This window comes from Neophocaena asiaeorientalis, unplaced genomic scaffold, assembly GCF_003031525.2.
Source record: "Neophocaena asiaeorientalis asiaeorientalis breed wild unplaced genomic scaffold, Neophocaena_asiaeorientalis_V1.1 scaffold255, whole genome shotgun sequence".
NCBI lineage: Eukaryota > Metazoa > Chordata > Mammalia > Artiodactyla > Phocoenidae > Neophocaena > Neophocaena asiaeorientalis.
Window position 1 is genome coordinate 594,817 of NW_020175398.1, and position 19,740 is coordinate 614,556.

The following is a 19,740-nucleotide window of genomic DNA, read 5'->3' on the forward strand; positions in this document are numbered from 1 at the left end:
CAGTACTTTGCACCTCCAATTCCTCTACATATATATTACCCCTCCCCCACCACTGGTAACCACTATTTTATTCTTTATATCTATGAGTATGCTTCGTTCTTTGTTATATTCACTAGTTTGTTGTATCTTTTAGATTCCAAATATAAGTGATATCATATGGTATTTGTCTTTCTTTATCTTACTTATTTCACTTAGCATAATGCCCTCCAGTCCAACCATGTTGCTGCAAACAGGAAAATTCTATTTTTTTATGGCTGCCATATATATATATATATATATATATAGACATCTTTTTATCCATTCATCTGTTGACTGACAGGTTGCTTCCATATCTTGGCAATTGTAAATAATGTCACTGTGAACATTGGGGTGCCTGTATCTTTTGAATTAGTGTTTTCGTTTCTTTCGGATGTACATCCAGGAGTGGAATTGCTGGGTCAAAGGACAGTTCTATTTTTAGTCTTTTGAGAAACCTCCATATTGTTTTCCAAAGTGGCTGCACCAATTCCCACCAACAGTGTATGTGGGTTCTTTTTCTCTACATCCTTGCTAACATTTGCTATTTGTGTTCTTTTTGATTACAGCTATTCTGACAGGTGTGAGGTGATATCTCATTATGGTTTTGATTTGCATTTCCCTGATGATTAGCAATGTTGAGCATCTTCTCATGTGCCTGCTGGCCATCTGCATTTCCTCTTTGGAAAAATATCTATTTAGTTCTTCTGCTCATTTTTCAATTGGGTTGTTTGAGTTTTTGATGTTAAGTTGTATGAGCTGTTTATATATATTGGATATTAATTCCTTATCAGTCATATCCTTTGCAAATGTTTTCTCCCATTCAGTAGGTTGTCTTCATTTTGTTGATGGATTTCTTTGATGTGTAAAAGTTTTTAAGTTTACTTAGGTCCCATTTGGTTATTTTTGCTTTTATTTCCTTTACTTTAGGGGAGGGATCCAAAAAAAAAAAACACTGCTGCGATTTATGTCAGAGTGTTCTGCCTATGTTTTCCTCTAGAATATCCCATCTTACGTTCTGATCTTTAATCCATTTTGAGTTTATTTTTGTGTATGGTGTTAGAGAATGTTCTAATTTCATTCTTTTACATGTAGAAGTTTTCCCAGCACCACTTATTGAATAGACTGTCTTTTCTCCATTGTATATTCTTGCCTCCATTGTCATAGATTATCTGACCATAAGTGCATCAGTTTATTTCTGGGCTCTCTATCCTGTTCTATTGATCTATGTATCTATTTTTGGGCCAGTACTATGCTGTTTTGATGATGTAGTTTTGTAGTATAATCTGAAGCCAGAGAGTGTGATTCTTCCAGCTGTGTTCTTCTTTCTCAAGGTTATTTTGACAATTTAAAATTGAAATTTACACACCTGGAGAGATTCCTCATTGGTTGCAGGTACTGCAGGTGCTTGGGGAAATGCACCTACACTCCCAACGCATACAGTCAAAGGTAACAACTTACGTGGTGTGGTGGTTGGGAGAATTAGAATCAAGATTTAAAAATCATTTGGGTCGTGCTCACTTCGGCAGTACATATACTAAAATTGGCCCCTGCGCAAGGATGACACACAAATTCGTGAAGAGTTCCATATTTTTTACTGCAAAAAAAAAAATAATCATTTGGGTCTTTGTGGTCCCAGATGCACAGCCTGAATTCCTATTTATATATGGGGGAGGAACAGTAGGTCGCCCCAGAGAAATGGAACTTGGTGTCACTGAAGGAAAGTCTCCCTCATAGCACTCTGCCCCAAAGCTAATCTTTCCTACTTCAAACCACTGAAGAACAGAAGGCAATCTGAATCCAGGGTGTAACAATCCAATGGGGGCTCAAGACTGGACAGTTGGAGTGAGGTAGTGGAGCCAGGATAAAAAGAAAGTGAGAGCATGCTACAACTGTGAGGTCAATAGGCTTTTGGCTATGCAACTACGAGTAAGGGGACCTAAGAATGACGCAGTTCTAACCTCTTTGGCATATAGTTTTTGGGTGGAGATATGTGTGTGTGTGTATTTAACCAAAATAAAACTTTCCATGGAACATCATTTGTGCATACTTCAGGAACTGCTTTCTGGTATTTTCTCTCTTTTCCACTGCCCTGCCCTATTGTAGTATAATTTATTCTATAAAATTTTTTAAAAAGTGACCTCAAATCATTAAATTGATTTTGCAACCCAATAATGGGTCATGAATTGTAGTTTAAAAAACTGTAATTACATTTTAACATGTATATATAATAGTTAAATAAAAATAATATGAATCAACACTGATGATAGGGATCTACTAGATTGTTTTTAAACAGATTTCAGAGATGATGTATGTAAATTGCTTTTAGCAAATACTCTGATATACAGCACAAAGTCATTTATCATTGGCTATTATTTTTGTGTGTAAGATGAGACAGTTATTTGCATAAAAGTTTCCAACACTTTATTGAATTATTTGAAAACAGAAACAAAAATAACAACAGCAACAAGTGACAAGTACAATAATTGTTTTGGATAAATTGCATGAGGGAATTTGGTCCATGGCCAATTGATTAGTGCATGCTGCTTTGTTTGCCATGAAATGAAGATACACATTTCCTTTACTTTATGTCAATAGGTGAGACTGAAGGGTTGTCAGAGTTTCCTTTAAATGTTTTGCTTTCTTTGTCCCTCCTGAGCTGACCTCTTTCCTAGTCCTTCTTCTGGGCTCTGTGAGCTCAGCTCTCCTACCCAATTCCTCATGAGCTGGAGGATGCTGCAATTAATGCTGATGGTGGAGAGAGTACATTACTTCATGAGAGAGGATTGCGTTCTCCCTTTGCTCCAAGATTTCACCTTATGGTGATTGTATTTTCCTTATACTTTGATTTATGGGATAATATTAATAGATATACTGATGTTAAATATACTCTATAATTAAATATATTATTCCTGCTAATTTATTTTTTACAGATACTACTTAATTACTTATGCTACCATTTATTGTAAAGTTTTGAAATTATATTCATAAATTAGGTTAGTATATAACTAGATTCTTGGAGTCATTCGTTCATTTATTAATTTATGTGTCATTAAACAAGTGTGAATTCAGTATCTGGTCTTAATGGAATTTATAGTCTGGTAATAGATACATGAAAGTATCCTGGAAGAAATGACATCTAAATTGACCTCTGTGTTCTTGGCTGCTGTAACACAGAGATTTGATTGTCTTAAATGACTCAAATAAGAGACAGTTTTATTTCTCTCCTGCACAGTAATGTGAACTGAGGAGTATAGGCTTAGTGGGGTATTTATACCAACTTCAACATGTGCCTTCCAAGTTTATCTCCAAACCATCACCCTTTCCTAGCCATCAAGAAGATGGACAGAGAATCCAGGATAAGTGTCCTTGTGGAGATGACCTGAAAACTGCACATAAGCCTTCTGCTCACATTCCCTGGCCACATTTAGTTGCAGGGGATATTGAGAAATATACTCTGTATTGAACAACCAGACACCCAGCTAAACTGTGGGTGCAACAAGGAAGAAAGGAAGAATGGATAAAGGATGGAAGTTAGCATCCTCTGCCAAAAGCTCTAAAAGGAGTAAGTAGCTGAAGGATGCAGAGGAATTAGTGTTGTAGTTCACTTGCAGTCCGTAAAATGATATGGAGAAGCAAACAAGAGATTTTGTAATGAAATATTGAAAATGCAATGAGAGGGCATGCCCAGAGAGCACTGACCACTGAAGTCCTACAGTGAGGGGCATGCAAACCAAGCATGGAAGGCCGAATGGAAGGGGCTTCCTATCTAGGTGGAGATCTGAAGAGTGAAGTTAACTATCAGATGATAGCTGGATGGGGTGTTCAGGGCAGAGGAGACATGGAATTCCAAGGCCCTGGTGTGAGAATGAGCATGGAGTGATTAGGAAACTGAAAGAATTTCAATCTGACAGGTAGGCACATTGAGGGCAAGGTGGGGCAAGAAATGAGCCTCTGAGAAGTGAGCTGGAGACAGATCATGGCCTACTCCATGTTGAGGGCATTGAACTTTATCCTAAAGGCAAGAGGAAATCATTGAAGAGTTTGGGCAAGGAGATAGTTGAATGCTATTCCTTATTCTAAACCCAGCCTTATTTATAGCTACCATGCTAATTCCCAGAGCCAAAGGAGGAAAGTGTGAAACATGAAAACTTTCTGCTCAGTCCTTGAGAGTAAACCAAGTATAAATGTTTCCAAGATAGCTTAGTGTGGCTTTCATATAGACTAGCTATAAAATACTTTATGTAGGTAATAATTGAGTTTCTAGTCTATTTCTTACTTATTAATTGAACTGGGTAATGGTTATACTTTGAGAAACAAAAAAAATCAGTCTACCATTAACCCAAAATAGAATTTCTCCACATTATAAGCAGATTGATCAGCAGAATGGGAAAGAGAAGGAGGGACCAGAAAAGGAAGTATAGTAGTCGTTTAAAAAAACAAACAAACAACCAGCCAACCAGTGGAAGACGTGAATGTGAAGTGGTGCTCGATGGTGTCCTCCAAGCATTGACTCACCAACTTTGCCACTGAAGTAGCCCTGGGCATCTGGTGATTCAGGAACACACACACATGGTTGGTAGCAAGTGGCAATTTCTTAGAATCTCAGTTTTAGTTTTAAGATGAATATAAATTTTGTAGAATGTATTTGCTCTTTTTTTTTTTTTTGCGGTACACGGGCTTCTCACTGCTGTGGCCTCTCCCATTGCAGAGCACAGGCTCTGGACGCGCAGGCTCAGCGGCCATGGCTCACGGGCCTAGCTGCTCCGCGGCATGTGGGATCTTCCTGGACAGGGCACGAACCCACGTCCCCTGCATCGGCAGGCGGACTCTCAACCACTGCGCTACCAGGGAAGCCCTATATTTGCTCTTTTAATAAAAAAGGAAACTCTGTCTTTCCCCCTACTGTTTCTGTTAAATATTATTCCAGGAGAATGTCCTGTACTATTCCGTTTTCACATACCCTGGAATTGTACATTGTGTTCCTGATGACATGGAAATCTGGATTTGAAAAATACTGACTTGGTCAACATCTAGAGTGAGAGAGGACTGAGAGCTAATTAAAATTCATGAATGAACTAGGGAGACACCTAAAATGCCACTCCATTAGTTTAAAGTGAGAAACTGAGTGGTTACACCCAGCAGAAATGTTCCTGTCAGCATAATCAGCTTATGTCATGCTTTAGTTAAGCTATAAGGGAAGCCAAATCAGACCCAGACATCACTTTATTGATTTACCAAGAGAAATCACTGTAACCCAGACTAGAAATAGTCCTGTCAGCATGATCAGCATATTCTCTGCTCACAGATAGGCTTACATGGAAATCAGGAGGTTGCTCGGTGAGCATGGAATCAAGAGGTTTAGGTATAAAATGTAAGGACAACCTGCTGGGGCAGTGTGATACCCCTGGCTCACTTCAGATCCAAGTGGTAAATTTCAGTTTAACTTTCAAAAAGTCATCTCGTTCCCTCATTTTCAAGGTCTTAGGGGCACAGTAGCCCTCCAGTGTTTATTAGCATACAAAAGAGAATTTGAGTTAAGACAAAAATAGTTTAGATATTATAGTGTTAAGCTGCAGCAAGAAGCCATAACATGTAATTTGGGCCCATATTTTGCACTTCCAGATGCTTTCTTAATCAGCTTTCACTTTCATTTTCACTGGCCAGAGGGAACAGACTGGCATCTCTCATGGCTGAACCCACCTTGTTTTGTTTGCATTGTGTGATACCTTTTTTAAGTGGGTCTATCAGGTAAAACTCACATATATATCTGGATTCCTGGCTGCCATCCTGAAGGAGTGTACAAAGTTCGCTGGGTATCTGAGTGATTCTTTTAATGAATAGAACTAAGAAGCTAGACAAAATGTACAAGCATCCTTCAAACGTATTGTGACCTGGGAAAACAATAACAAATCCCAAAATGCTAAAGCAAATAAAAGAAGAGAAAATGGCAAGCTTGAAAGATAAGTGACCGAACTAAATTTCAACCTTAGGTTATATGGCAAGGCTTGTTTCCGTTTTCTGTTGAAGGATGCATAGCCCAGAGTAGACATGATATAAAGTCTGTTTTGTGGTAGAGATGGAGAGGTAAATAAGAACTCCCCTCATAGAGTGGGAATACCAAAGGACAACAGCAAACTATCAGTAAACTCAATCCACAAAGAGTGAAACCATCTTGTCTTTAGTAACCTGGGCCTGAGCGGAGGAAAAAAAATGTTCCCCTTGAAAATTTGAGTTGGCCTTCGACAAGTTTTGCAGCCAGAATTCATGCTATCTGTGTGGTCAAACCCCAAATGAAGAATTTAATATAAGTTGATGCCAGGATGATAGTGAACATAGTAATTGGCAGAAACAGATTTTCTGGAAATATAAAATTTCACATAAGGCATAAATAATTTCCAAGATATTTTTTAAGATGTATTTCAAGAAATAATGTATTTAAGGCAAAAAGGTATTAATATATATCATAAGTAAGAGCCAGTAGAATAAACAGAAAGCACAGGAGAATCACATTCATAAAAGCTACAGATAATAGAATTATCAGACATAAATATAAAATATAAACTTTTCTACTATGTTTTAAGAATTAAGAGAGGCTTAAAATTGTTAGCATAAAAAGATTTTAAAAACAACACAGTTTAAAATGACCTAAATAGGCCTTTTAGAAATTAAAAATATAGGTGGAAGTGTGTGTGTATAATGATTTAAACTAAAAATTCCATGGGTTGAGTTGACATATGCTCCCAAAAAAGAAGAATTAAATTGTTTCAGATGAACCCTCCCAACCAAGAATAAGTAAAATATTAAAACCACTAGAAAAGTACTAAGTGAGCAAGCTCTTGAAGGGTCAAGATTTTGGAAAGAGGGAAAATCCAGAAATGTGAATATCTGCCAATTACAAAGCAGTGAATAAGGCAAGGAGGGATTGAGAAGAGCTTTTGGTAGTTTCACTAGTCTAGGGGGACAGGAATTGAAGTTCAGGAACAAAAGGTCTAGAAGGCAGCTGTTCCAGTTACTATTGCTGCATACAAATCACCTGAGATGTAGTGTTGCATAACTATTTTATTATGCTAAGAGATTCTGTGGTTCATGAATTCTTTGAGGTTACAGCAGGGTGCCTTGTCTTTGTTCCATAGTGTTTGAAGCTTCAGCTGGGAAGGTTCAAAGGCTGGGGGTAGCATGATGTCTGGGGACTAGAATCACAGTCTCGAGGAGGAGGAGCCTTCACACATGTATGTAGGACTTGATGCTGGCTGTCAGCTGGAACCTTGGCTGAGGATGTCATCCCAAACACAAGATGTGGCCTGTGCATTTATTATCTCCAAATTTTCTAGTTTGGGCTTCCTCGTAGCATTGTGGCTGAGTTTCAAGAATGAGAATCTCAAAGAAAAAGAGGCACAAGTACAGGGCATTTTTGTGATCTATAGTCAAAAGTCACAGGCTAGGATTTCTATTCTAATATATTGATAAGGTTGTTACAGAGGGTCAGGATCCTCTTATCAGGATCAAGATAAATGGACATAGATTGTTAGAACCATCTTTGGAAATTATGATCTGCCGCAGTACCCCACATTTTTACCTGGGACTCTGGAATGGGTGAAGTGTGGGGATCAGATCTTACAAAGACTAAAGCCCAGTTTCAGATCAGCTTAGTCTCTCATTAGATTAAGATGATCTATCTTTACCATAATATTTTGCTCACAAACGAACTAATTTCTCTCTGGAAGAAGATATCATCATCTCTAACTTCTTATTTACTATAAGTGTATAAGAATATAGTATTGATATTTAAGTATATAGTACATAGAGTACAAGTTGTGATATTACATTAAAAATAACAAGGCATGAAAAAACAATATTGACTGAAAAAAAGAGAAAATATAATTTAAAATTAATCCACAAATGATGCAAATATTAGAATTATCAAACAGGGATATTAAAGTTCTGTAAATTAATGTGTTCAGGAAATTAAATGGCAAGATGGAGGGAGCTATAAAAAAGAATAAAATAGAAATTTTATAATTGAAAGCTACAATAACTGAAATGAATTCAGTTGCTTTAGTTAATAGCTTTAGTAGCAGGCAGATTAGACAAACCTGAAGAAAGAATTTGTGAACTGAAAGATAAGTCAGAATTAATATCCAGAATAAAATATAGAGACAAGAGGTTGAAAAACCTGAAAGCTGATACATAATTAAGAATTTTCCAAGACTGATGAAAGACATTACTACTCAGATTCAAAAGTGCCATGCACGTCAAGAAAATTGCACACAGTTATTTCCTAAGAAAACATCAAAAATCAAAGGTAAAAAGGAAATTTTCAGAGCACTCAGAGGAAAAAGACATGTTACCTTAAAAAGAGAGATAACTTTTACCTCAAAATAAGAGACAACTGACTTTTAGCTAGTGACAATGATAGCCAAAATTAATGGAATGAACTAATCAGAGTACTGAAAGAAACTGCTATCCTATAATTTTTATCCAGGCAAGATATTATTCAAAAATAAAGTTGAAATAAATGCATTTTCATGTAAACAAAAATTGAGAATTTATCACCAGCAGATCCACACTAAAAGAAAATACTTGAGTGTTCTTCGTCCAGGAAAATGAGCTTGGATGGAAGCATAGAGGTAAAGAAAAGAATGTGGAACAAAGAGTAAATATGTAGGTAAATCCAAATGAATGTTGACTATGTAAAACTATAATAATAATGTCTTTTGAGGTGAAACATGAAAATAATTAAATATATGACACATAGACATGCACACATAACATACACACATACACATACACATGTGTGAGGATAGAATCAGCAGTAAATAGGAGTTAACTAGTCTCAGATTGTTGCATTGTCCAGGTTGTGGTAAAAGTAGTGATTTGTCCTATGTTTTTTTCCCCTTGCTTCCTTTTATATTATTTAACCATTTTTAGTCAATTATCACTGTTAGCTTGTTAGCTATATGTTATTTCACTACCCTCTTAATGTGTACCATGGAGATGATCACATGCAGTCTACTACATAGAGCAATACTAAGATATATATTGGTAATGGTATAACAGTAGTCATTTAATGTAAACAGACTAAGTACTCCAATTAAAAGACAAAGATTTTCAGGCTGGATCCAAAAAGAAGCTGGTAAGATATCTATAAGATATGATTTGACTATAAAGATACAGAATGTTTGGACATTAGCAATAGAAAGACATTCCATGCTATCTCCTTATATGAACCTTTTACAATGAAGTGAAATCAAAGTCAAAACGTTTAGGCAATACTTTGTAGGAGTGGGGGGAATAAAGAAATAAGTGGTACTAGAAGTAGATGAGGAAATTTTTTTTTAAGTTGCAAGAAATTAGACTATGATTTTTTATAATATTTTATTGTGGAATTTTTCCAACATACAGAAGAGTTGAAAGAATGTAACAGTTCAGTGTTCATAGCCATACCACCTAGATTCTATGCATTTTGCTGCATTTGCTTTGTTGTACATCTATTCATTTATCCATCCATTTCATCTGCTTTTTGAAAATTAATTTAAAATTAAGCTGCCAATATCAGTGAACACACTGTGTTTTTACACCAATGGGGATGATTTGGAAAAGAGAAAAAAATTGATGATTCCAAGAGAGAGTGATACAATTGCAGGGACAATGTCTTTGAATAGTCAAGATGGGTTGGTTCAAGTGAGAAAACAAAGCTGTTTATTAGCATTCAGTGGAAACATGGGAACTTTATCAGGAGGATAGTTCCACAGGAGGAAAGTCAGAGTCCAAGGTATAGGGGCAAGTGGTGGGTAGAGGTGATGGTGGGGTATGTATGTCATCTTCTTATCACTTCTGTTTTTCCCAGAAACATTAAACAAGAGACAAGGTGGTTATCAGCTGAGAATGAAGTAGGAGAAGACAGAACTGGTTTGAGGAAAAGATATGAAGTAATCATTGTGATAATGAGAGTGGGATTTTAGGGCATCCCTAAGGGACCATTTGAGGTTTGTGGTTATGGATATTTTCTGATGTGATCAATGTGGCGAGCTTAGGAAAAGTTGAGGGCAGTGTTTTTTCTAGATATTATAATATCATTCATATAAAGTTTTCATGTACCAATATGAATAACCTAAATAGTAATAAATTTTGGAGAACATTATTCAAAGATATGGACAGGCTTCCTCTACCTGTTGGGAGAAATTAGACTACAGAATTCAGAAATCAGACAACCTCACAGCAACCACAAACTTAATGTTTTTTATAGTGCTGTCAAATCGCCTCACTTAACTTAGAAATATTACAGTTAAAACTTCAATTCTATAGATTCGGTTTTAAGGAAGACATTAAGTGACTGTGAGTCAGGAGAGCTATTCATGAAGTTTTTTATGCTAACTAAGGTTCACAAAGAAGAAATGTTTAGACTATAAAACAAAGAAAAAATATATTATGAAAGAAAATATTCAGCCATTTAATTTTCTGTTGTTGGTTGTTTGGACAGCATTATCATTGCAACAAATTTCTAGCTCTGTGTTTTAGAAGAATTTATTTTTAACTGAGATAGGGTGAGGGGTGTATTGCACTTTTTTGGTCAACCCTTAGAATAACTCTGTATTCTATAAAGACTAGTATTTAAGCCTCATTTCTGTTCTCTTACATTCAGAAATGATTTCACATGTGAATAGAGGGTGTCAGAGAAGTAATTATAAACCTCAAAGCATATCTAGTGATTATATGAGTGCTGGATGTTAGTGAGGACTTTTTTGGGAAGACTTTTTCTGCTGTGTCAATTTAAATCAGTCATTGTTCTGAATTCTATCATGTCGCCACATAAAGAACTAAAGGGAATTTTAATAGGAAGTACTGTTGACAACACATGGCTTTCTTAAAACTCATTCTACTTTTAAGAAATAGGGAATTAAGGGCTTCCCTGGTGGCGCAGTGGTTGAGAGTACGCCTGCTGATGCAGGGTACACGGGTTCGTGCCCCAGTCCGGGAGGATCCCACACGCCTCAAAGCGGCTGGGCCCGTGAGCCATGTGACGGGAGAGGCCACAACAGTGAGAGGCTCGCATACTGCAAAAAAAAAAAAAAAAAAAAAAAGAAATAGGGAATTAACAATGGCAGGGAGTCAAGAAAGGAACACATTCTCATTTACTTGCTGTGAATTCTATAGTGATTCATGGCAAACTCAAGAAATAAAACACAAGCCGTCTGTTGTTGTTAAAGGAAAATTACCCATTTTATATCTGCCTAAAGCAGCATCATATGGTAGGATCTCCAGCGCCGTCTTAAACCACGCCTTACTTCTTTGTTTGGCAATTTAGGCAAAATAAGAAAAGCTTTTCCAAATTGCCTTTTTTAAAGGAAATACTGCCTTTGGAAAAACATTGAATACATTTAGAATTTTAATGACTGCTAAGCTCAATTCTGTTAGTTTTTGAAGGTCATGGATTCTTTCACACTCATTTACATGTATTTGCGTTTAGGGCAGAGTTGTCATCTTGACCACACTTTAGTATACTGACCTGAATAATTTGAAATAATCCTGGAATCAAACTTAAATCCTTGAAATTGCCTTTTGTAGGAAGACTTTTCTTATGTAACTTAATTTTGTCAAGTCAGTATGGTCTTTGAGCTAAGAAAAGCAGGTTTTAACAGAGCTCAGATTTCTTTCAGGTGAGACAAGCACTCAAGAGAAGTTAATTGCTATCTTTCCTAAGCTGTTTTATATATCAGATCGTAGATCTAAAATTATAGTTGGAAGGTCAGAGATGATCAAGTCTAAACTCTCATTTTACACAGGAGGAAATTTAGGGCCAGAGAGGATTGGTTTGCCCAAGGCCACGTAGCCTTTGGTGAATTTTTAGTCATTTTTAGAGCAGAGTGATATATCAATATGTCTTAACAATTTAAATAGAATTTAGCGAGTTTCATCTGAAACCTAATTTTAAAAATCTAGACTCACCAAGATGTTAGTTTAATTGGAGTGCGAAAATAGTTTCCCCACAGTTATGCAGTGCGCCTCCTGACAAACTTTGTAGAACTAGAGTCTGAACTCAATCACTGCTACTGTAAACTTCCATATGCATTAAAAAGAATCAGTGATGCACCTCCATTTCTTGTGTATTGTACTCCCACATTTTCTTCTGGCAACGGCCTGCAGTTCTGACACTCTGTCAACACAACCAGTCAAGTTCAGTTCCTTACAGTTTCCTGGATATCTACAATATATGTAACTAGAAACTACATCTTTGAGTTACGTTTTCAAAAGTGTTGCAAAGAATATACTAGGATAATTTTCTCATGTGTAACTTGTGTTTGATCACATTGCAGACCTCCTTGCCTGGCTTTATGGATGTATCTCTTTTTGGTATAAAGCCAAGAGTGCCAGACTAGACCTCATTCTCAAGCACATCTCCTCCTTGAAGTCATCTGAAACGTTGTCAATAGTGAAGCATTCTTTTGTGAACAGGCCCTTTCAGTCTTCCAGAGCACACTGTTAAAACAAATTAGTACCTTGCATTGGTATACTAATTTACAAGTTATACATCACATTCACATGATATTTCAGTTGAAATTCACCAAACAGATTTTCTCTTGACTCAGTGGTGCATCAAGAGGATGGTGGTTGGAGTACCCCAGGTACCAGCAAGAAGGGAGTGTAATCTAGAGAATTTAAAAAGAGTGATAAAACCATACAAAATTGGTTGACTTTTTGTTATTACCATGTTATATCAATTCTCAACAGTCTTAAGTGATAAAATATTCCTCCCCAAGAAACTTTTTTTTTTGGTGGAAGTTCTGAAAAGATTCTGTGGTTACAGTTGAGTTATAATAATACATATATTAACTTCAAATTAGTATCTTTTATATTTTAGGTATAATGTATCATATAGGAGCTAATCTGGATAACTCCCAACTATACACTTGGTTTGTAGACTATGTGTTCAATTCAAGAGTAATTTTTAAGTTCTTACCAGTTTGGAATTTTTCAAGTTCTCTTAGGATGTAGTTTGTGTCTCTAGAACCTGTAATACTATATATTCTTGCATTTAAACAGTAAATTGGAAGTATAGCAATAAATAAGATGCAGAAGTAGAATTTCAGTTACTTCAGTGATTTCATTATATGGTACCACTTGGAGTTTCATCTCTGTTTAAAAATTTAAATAGCAACACAAAGTGTGAACTGCAAGACATAATATTTTCATTAAGTATAAGTGAATTTTCAAATGATCATAAATGAAATATAATTGTTTGGTAGTGTCCATTTCATAGGTAGTGTCCATTTCATAGGTCAAGCTAAATTTGCCCCTTTTTGGAAGAATAATGTTTGAGTAATTCACTCCCAATATATTAGTAAGGATTATTTTATAGTTTACTGAGTACATAGTTCTTTGGGAATGAGGTAAGGAAGCAAGAAGCAAAGAGCAAGATATAATAGGGGACGTGTGCATGTGTGTGTGTATGTGTGTACGTGTATGTGCATATGTGAGTGTGTGTGCTCATGCATCATGTGTATGTGGTCTTGAGATAAATGTAGCTTATTTTACATTTTTGGTCCTGATAAACATAATCTTCTTTTTGGAGAAAGAAGCTGAGAACAGACTGGCTAAAAAGACACTCTGAGATTATTTTTCTCAGCAATACTGTGGTAAAGGGCAATTTTCCAGTAGGCTGTCACATCTTTGAGTGCACATTTGTCACGATTTATCAAAAATTAGTAGAAAATATTCTACTTGAACCTCCTATGTTTATAAATTGAGTAGTGAATAGAATTTTAAGTGAACAGATACATTTTCTGCACTCATTTGACTGTGAGTTGACTCTGTACCTTAAATAAAATTCATACTGAAAAATATACTACTAACTATACTAACATACTAAATATACTAAAAAACTACAAAAACCACCTTTCCAATATGCCTGTAGGACATAGTGACAAGGTAATATTTATAAGTTTTCCTGATTAAAATCAAAATAAATAATGAATAAAATTAGTAAATCTTAGAAATTTGATATACTTGATCATTAATGAGATCACCTTGTCTATGACTTTGGGTTAGTTACTTCACTTTTCTGTTCCTATTGCTTCATGTGTAAGATGAGGATAATAAAATCACATAACTCATTGTTTTTATTCTAAGAAATAAATTGGAGAGAGAGAAGAGAGAGAGAGAAAGTAGGGGCTCAATAAATGTTAGCTTATAATTGTAAACAATATTATATTGAAATATACTTTTAATTCAAGACCAAACATCTATGTACAAAAATCTATACAACAATCCACATTCATAGTATATTAATAGATTTTACTTTTTTGTTGTTTTTACAATATTTATGAAGATAACATATTTATAAATTGAAAGACTCAGAGGCACGTAGTTTAAAAGGCCAGTACCATGAGAATAATGAATTCAACACAGAAAAGATATGAACAGTTACAACAAATACAAGATTTTTAAAAAAGCCAAACCCCTCCAATACACACCATAGGACTCATCGTTCAAAAAAAAAGTTACTTCCTTCAAAGAAAAATAAATCTTTCCACCTACCGAACCTAGAAAATCCTAGGGATATTTCCATACTGAACCAACTTTGCAAAATTCTTTTTTTATTCACATGTATTCAGTAATCAATTTATATCTCTTTGCAGCGCTAACAAGGAATCTTGCTAGCAAGAATTTCAGTGTCACTGGTTATGTATGTAACATCTGTGCAGTAATTATCATAGTATTATAGATAGTATTATACTCATCATAAAAACTATTTTAAATTTTTCACAATAAGAATTGCATTTTTTTATTCCCTACGGCCTACAAGAATACTATGATTTAACCCCATAGCACTTTTTTTTTTTTTTTTTTTTTTTTTTTTTTTTTTTTTTTGCGGTGTGCGGGCCTCTCACTGCTGTGGCCTCTCCGGTTGCGGAGCAACAGGCTCAGCGGCCATGGCTCACGGGCGCAGCCGCTCCGCGGCACGTGGGATCCTCCCGGACCGGGGCACGAACCCGCGTCCCCTGCATCGGCAGGTGGACTCTCAGCCACTGCGCCACCAGAGAAGCCCCCCATAGCAGTTCTGATGCTGATACCATCCTGTTCTGTTCAGCCCAAGAAGGAGAGAGGGGTGGGGCTTATAAGATAGTGGGGCTGCCAGGGGAGCCAGGTGTCAGTAATCATATAGAGCTGGCCATCTCCAGTCACTTCTTGCCCAAAGTCAGCAATGGGGGCTTCACTTGAACTTCTGGGAGTAAGTGACCTATGGACAACCTTCCTGTATGCCCTCCTTAGAATGGAAAATAAGGGCAGAGAGATTGAGATGCTACAAAATGAGTAAAAGGTGGCAAGCCCTGTGAAACACCGTGGTAAGATATTAAGGACAATTTCCATCCAAAGCACCGTGTGTTTGTCACTGCCCTTGTCTACTGCCACCTCCTAGGGAATGGAGGTAACAGATTTGGTGGCGGGAGGTTTAGGCTGTGTTAAGGAGAAGGCCGCCTTCCTTCTTATCTCTTGGCAGTTGGCAAAGCTGTCCAACTCAGTCATGAGCCCTGCACCTTCAGTCAGCCACTTGCAATATATTAGTGCATGTGAGAAACCTGACTCTGTCTCCTTATCTCTCTACATATAGAGATGTAATTCTAGATGTATTGCGTATCTGTGGACTCTAGCTCTAAGGATAAATCAGTTTTCTATTCTTTATTCCAATCTTTCAAATCAGGTTGGTTCTACTGGACACAATTTTTTGTGCAGCGAGTCAATAAATTTACTGATGAAAAATAAAATACAAGCTCTCATTTTTAGTCCTTAGAGTCCTTGAAGTTAGATTCCTTTCTGCCTGATATCAGTACTAATGATAGATATGTTTTATTGATAGCCTGTTTTGTGTCAAGCACTATGTTCCACTAGTGTGAGCACATCCTGTTTTTATGAAATTGTACCATTTGCATCCCCCAAATGAGAAAATTGTGTTATAGAACACTCTGGCCACTTGCCAAGGGTCACACAGAACTCAAGCAGGTTTGATGTCAGAACCTATTCTCTTAATCACTGTGCCATACTACTGCATCCAAATAGCTATTTATTCATCCAAACTTGTCTTTACAGAAAGTCTTCCAACACCCCAATGGCTAGTCCAATCTAGGTCAACTTGTCATACTAATGTTCTTCAGCTCCTACCTTCAGCCATTTATTCAATCGGTATTTACTGAGCACCAATTTAGTACCTGGGCCCAGGAGATATACTGGATAGCAATTCAGACCAACTTGTATTTGGTCTAGGACCAGGCACAATGTCACTATTCCTGTGATGTAAAAGTCTAGTGTGTCATGGGGCATATAGAAGGGGGATCAAGCCCAGACATGAGGGACTCAGGAAGACATCTCAGAGAAATTGAAAAGTGAAGGGTATGCAGAAATTAGTTTGTCAAAGAAGGATGTGGTGAGAATATTGTAAGAGGAGGAACAAGTACAATGTCTTTGATGCCCAAAAGAGCATAGCATGTGTGGAGTCCTCAAAGTATTTTAATCTATGGAATGATAGACTACTGACTTAGCGAACTGGAGGCTGTAGAGATGCCTAGGTGGGCAAACTATGGCTGTGGACCAAAAGCAGACCACTATCTATTTCTTTATGGCTCCCCTATTTTTACATTTTTGAATGGTTAAAAAAATATTTAAAGATGAACTATATTCTATGATATATGAAAATTATATGGCATTCACATTTTAGTGCCCATAAATATAGTTTTATTAGAACACAGCCATATTCTTATTTTCAACATATTGGCTAAGACTACACTCATGCTAAAACAGCAGAGCTGAGTAGTTGCATATGGAAGGAAACATGGTCTACAGAGCCTGGAATATTTACTACCTGGCCTTCACAGAACAAGTTTTCTGACTCCTGCTGTAAAGGATGAGAGGGGAGATGAGTGATGAGATGGTTGGTATGGAGTCAGATCATGAATTTCACATGAAGGGATTTCAAATTTTATTCGAAAGAATGGGAAGTAACCAAAGGGTTGTAAGTGCCTCTGTTTTTTGTTTTAATTTGAATCTTAGCTAATTTTCTTCCTTTCATGTTTTCTTGCCTTAGCTTTCTGGGGAAGCACTTTTATCTACAATAATTTTGTTATCTCTTAGACTGTTTCTGGAGTTTTGTAAGTTAGTAGTCTAATTATAGCATTCATAGATTGCCCCTTTCATAATATAGGACTTATCAAAAATGAGTGGTTTCCCATTTGAAAATGGGGCTAGGGATCCGTGTTACCTATTTTACTTATTTATTTATTGGCTGTGCCATGCCGCTTGCAGGATCTTATTTCCCCAACCAGGAATCGAAGCCAGGCCCCAGCAGTGAAAACTCTGAGGCGTAACCACTAGACTGCCAGGGAATTACCAGTGTTATCCATTTTAGACCCTCACTTTACCTCTGCTTCTGAGTCTTAAATTATTCACTCAACTGTGATGTTAAATGGTGAGTCCTAAAGAAATGGGGTCCCCTTTGTGTTCCCCTACCCTGTGCACAGGCACACACACACACACACACACACACACACACACACACACAGCAGAGGTCAGTGGGTATCACTGGTCAAGTGGTTACCTTCAAAGGAAACACTCCATTCAGAGGAAGCGTTGGTTAAATAAAAGCAGGGTAACAGACTGAGAACAGCTGTGACCAGACATCTGGATTCTAAACATTGAAGAGAAATCTGGAGAGCTTGTTATAGCTCTGTGGGGACAATGCATGTTTCTCCAACTCAGCAGAGAGGCTATTTTCTGCTACATTTGACAGGTGAGTGAGTTCTAATCTGCATATCTGTTTTGAAACATTGCTTACCCAAGGATTAAACATCAGGTTGAAAACACAGAAAGGCAGTGGTTCAAAAAGCTTAAAAGAGCATAACTGATTATTAGTTATTTTCAAAATTGGAATAAGGTGGTGACAGTCAGTTAAAGAGGTGGGTCATGCAGTTTCATCTTTTGTGTTAACATTTCTGAATTTTGCCTTATTGCTTACCTTTGGAAAATGAAATCCTTCCTCCTAATATCTGCTTATTTGCTCTGGGTCACCATAGAATAGAGAGAAATTTAATGTGGGTCCCAGTGTTAGTATTTCCTTTGCTTTTTTTACTGTTAGAATTTTAAATTGAACTCTCCTTTCAGAATTTTTTGTCTACTGCCTACAGATAAGGTACATCTGACAGTCCTGCTGTTTTATGTTAATCTTTAACTCTTGTTCTTCAGAATTACTAAACATGGAGGTAATTTTGAATTGAATATTTGTATTGATTTGAATGTGGGCTAATTTTTAAATTTAGAACTACTTTTAAGTATTACCAAACATTTAAAAAACTTTTCAGTAAAATCTCTCATATTCTGGTGACACAGAGAAAGAATCAATGATTAAAGCTTTTAATATTTTATACAAGGTATTTTATATTCTAGTGAATGAATGGATATATGTGTACCTGGTAATAATCCCATTGTATGTTTACATATATAATTTTGTTTTAAAATTAGTAAGTCATCAACTTTAGGTCACATTTTAATTAAGTTCATAGTTAATAGAAAGTTGATACGTATTTGGTAAAATAAGTTATATGCGACATATGTGCACACAAATATATACATAGGAATATACATACATACACACGTATACATGTATACATGTGTGTTCATCCTTGTACCCTTAACATCAAGCAACTATTATGTAATAGGAATCATTTCAATAGTTGTCACACAAATAAAAAACAGTTCTTAAGTGGAGATGTGTAACCCTTATTTGGGTCTGTCTTTAAAAAGTTCATTGCCTAATGTATGTTATTTGTATGAATTAGTAACATTTTCTTAATACCAAAGACATTTAACTGCTTTTCTTACTGTACTGTGATTGTAGCAGGGGAATCCCTTCTGTGGATTAAAGAAAAAATATTTTGATGTCACCATCTACCATTTATGACTGATATTTAACTTTGGTGCATAAATTCAACTTGATTTTTCCAAATCTCAGTGTTTAATGGTAAATATCTTGGAGTAAATGGAAAGCAGCATCTGGCATATGTTTTGGATGTATTCACTTGTGCTTCTTTAAAATCAGAAAATCATGCAAATTAGAGGATTTTCAACAGTGCTCTCTCTACCCATTTCAAGCAGAGCCCTACAGTTTATGTTATTTCCTTATACAATGGGTGATATTTCTTTAGGGAAAAGGAGTTTCATGCTCAAAAGTATGGAAAACCTCTAGTCTAGACCAGTGGTTTTCAACCTGGGGTGGTCTTAATGCCACCCTCGGGGTGGAGGGAGGAGACATTTGTCAATGTCTAGAGACATCTTTTTTAATTTAATTTTTATTTTATATTGGAGGGCACTTGAGAGCCCTGGCCTTTCTGGAAAGCTTCTTTTTTCAAAAAAAATTATTTTATATGGGAGCATATTTGATTAACAATGTTGTGTTAATTTCAGGTGTACAGCAAAGTGATTCAGTTATACATATACCCATTCTTTTTCAAATTATTTTCCCACATAGGTTATTACGGAATATTGAGTAGAGTTCTTTGTGCTATACAGTAGGTCCTTGTTGATTACTTTATATATAGTAGTGTATATATGTTTTGACGGATACATCTGGGTGAGTGCTACTAACATCTAGTGGCCAGGAATGTGCTAAACATTCTTAAGGCACTGAACAGTTGCCTCTCACTCCTTTCCACAAACAGAATGATTTTTCCCACAATG

General features: G+C 36.3%; 1 protein-coding gene and 1 pseudogene across 2 annotated transcripts in view; both read left to right on the forward strand.

The window, feature by feature from the left end:
* CTNNA2 (catenin alpha 2) overlaps positions 1–19,740 on the forward strand; it is a 1,017,322-nt gene that overhangs the window by 35,817 nt on the left and 961,765 nt on the right. The window lies entirely within an intron of this gene.
* LOC112414119 (uncharacterized) lies at positions 1,529–1,610 on the forward strand (annotated as a pseudogene).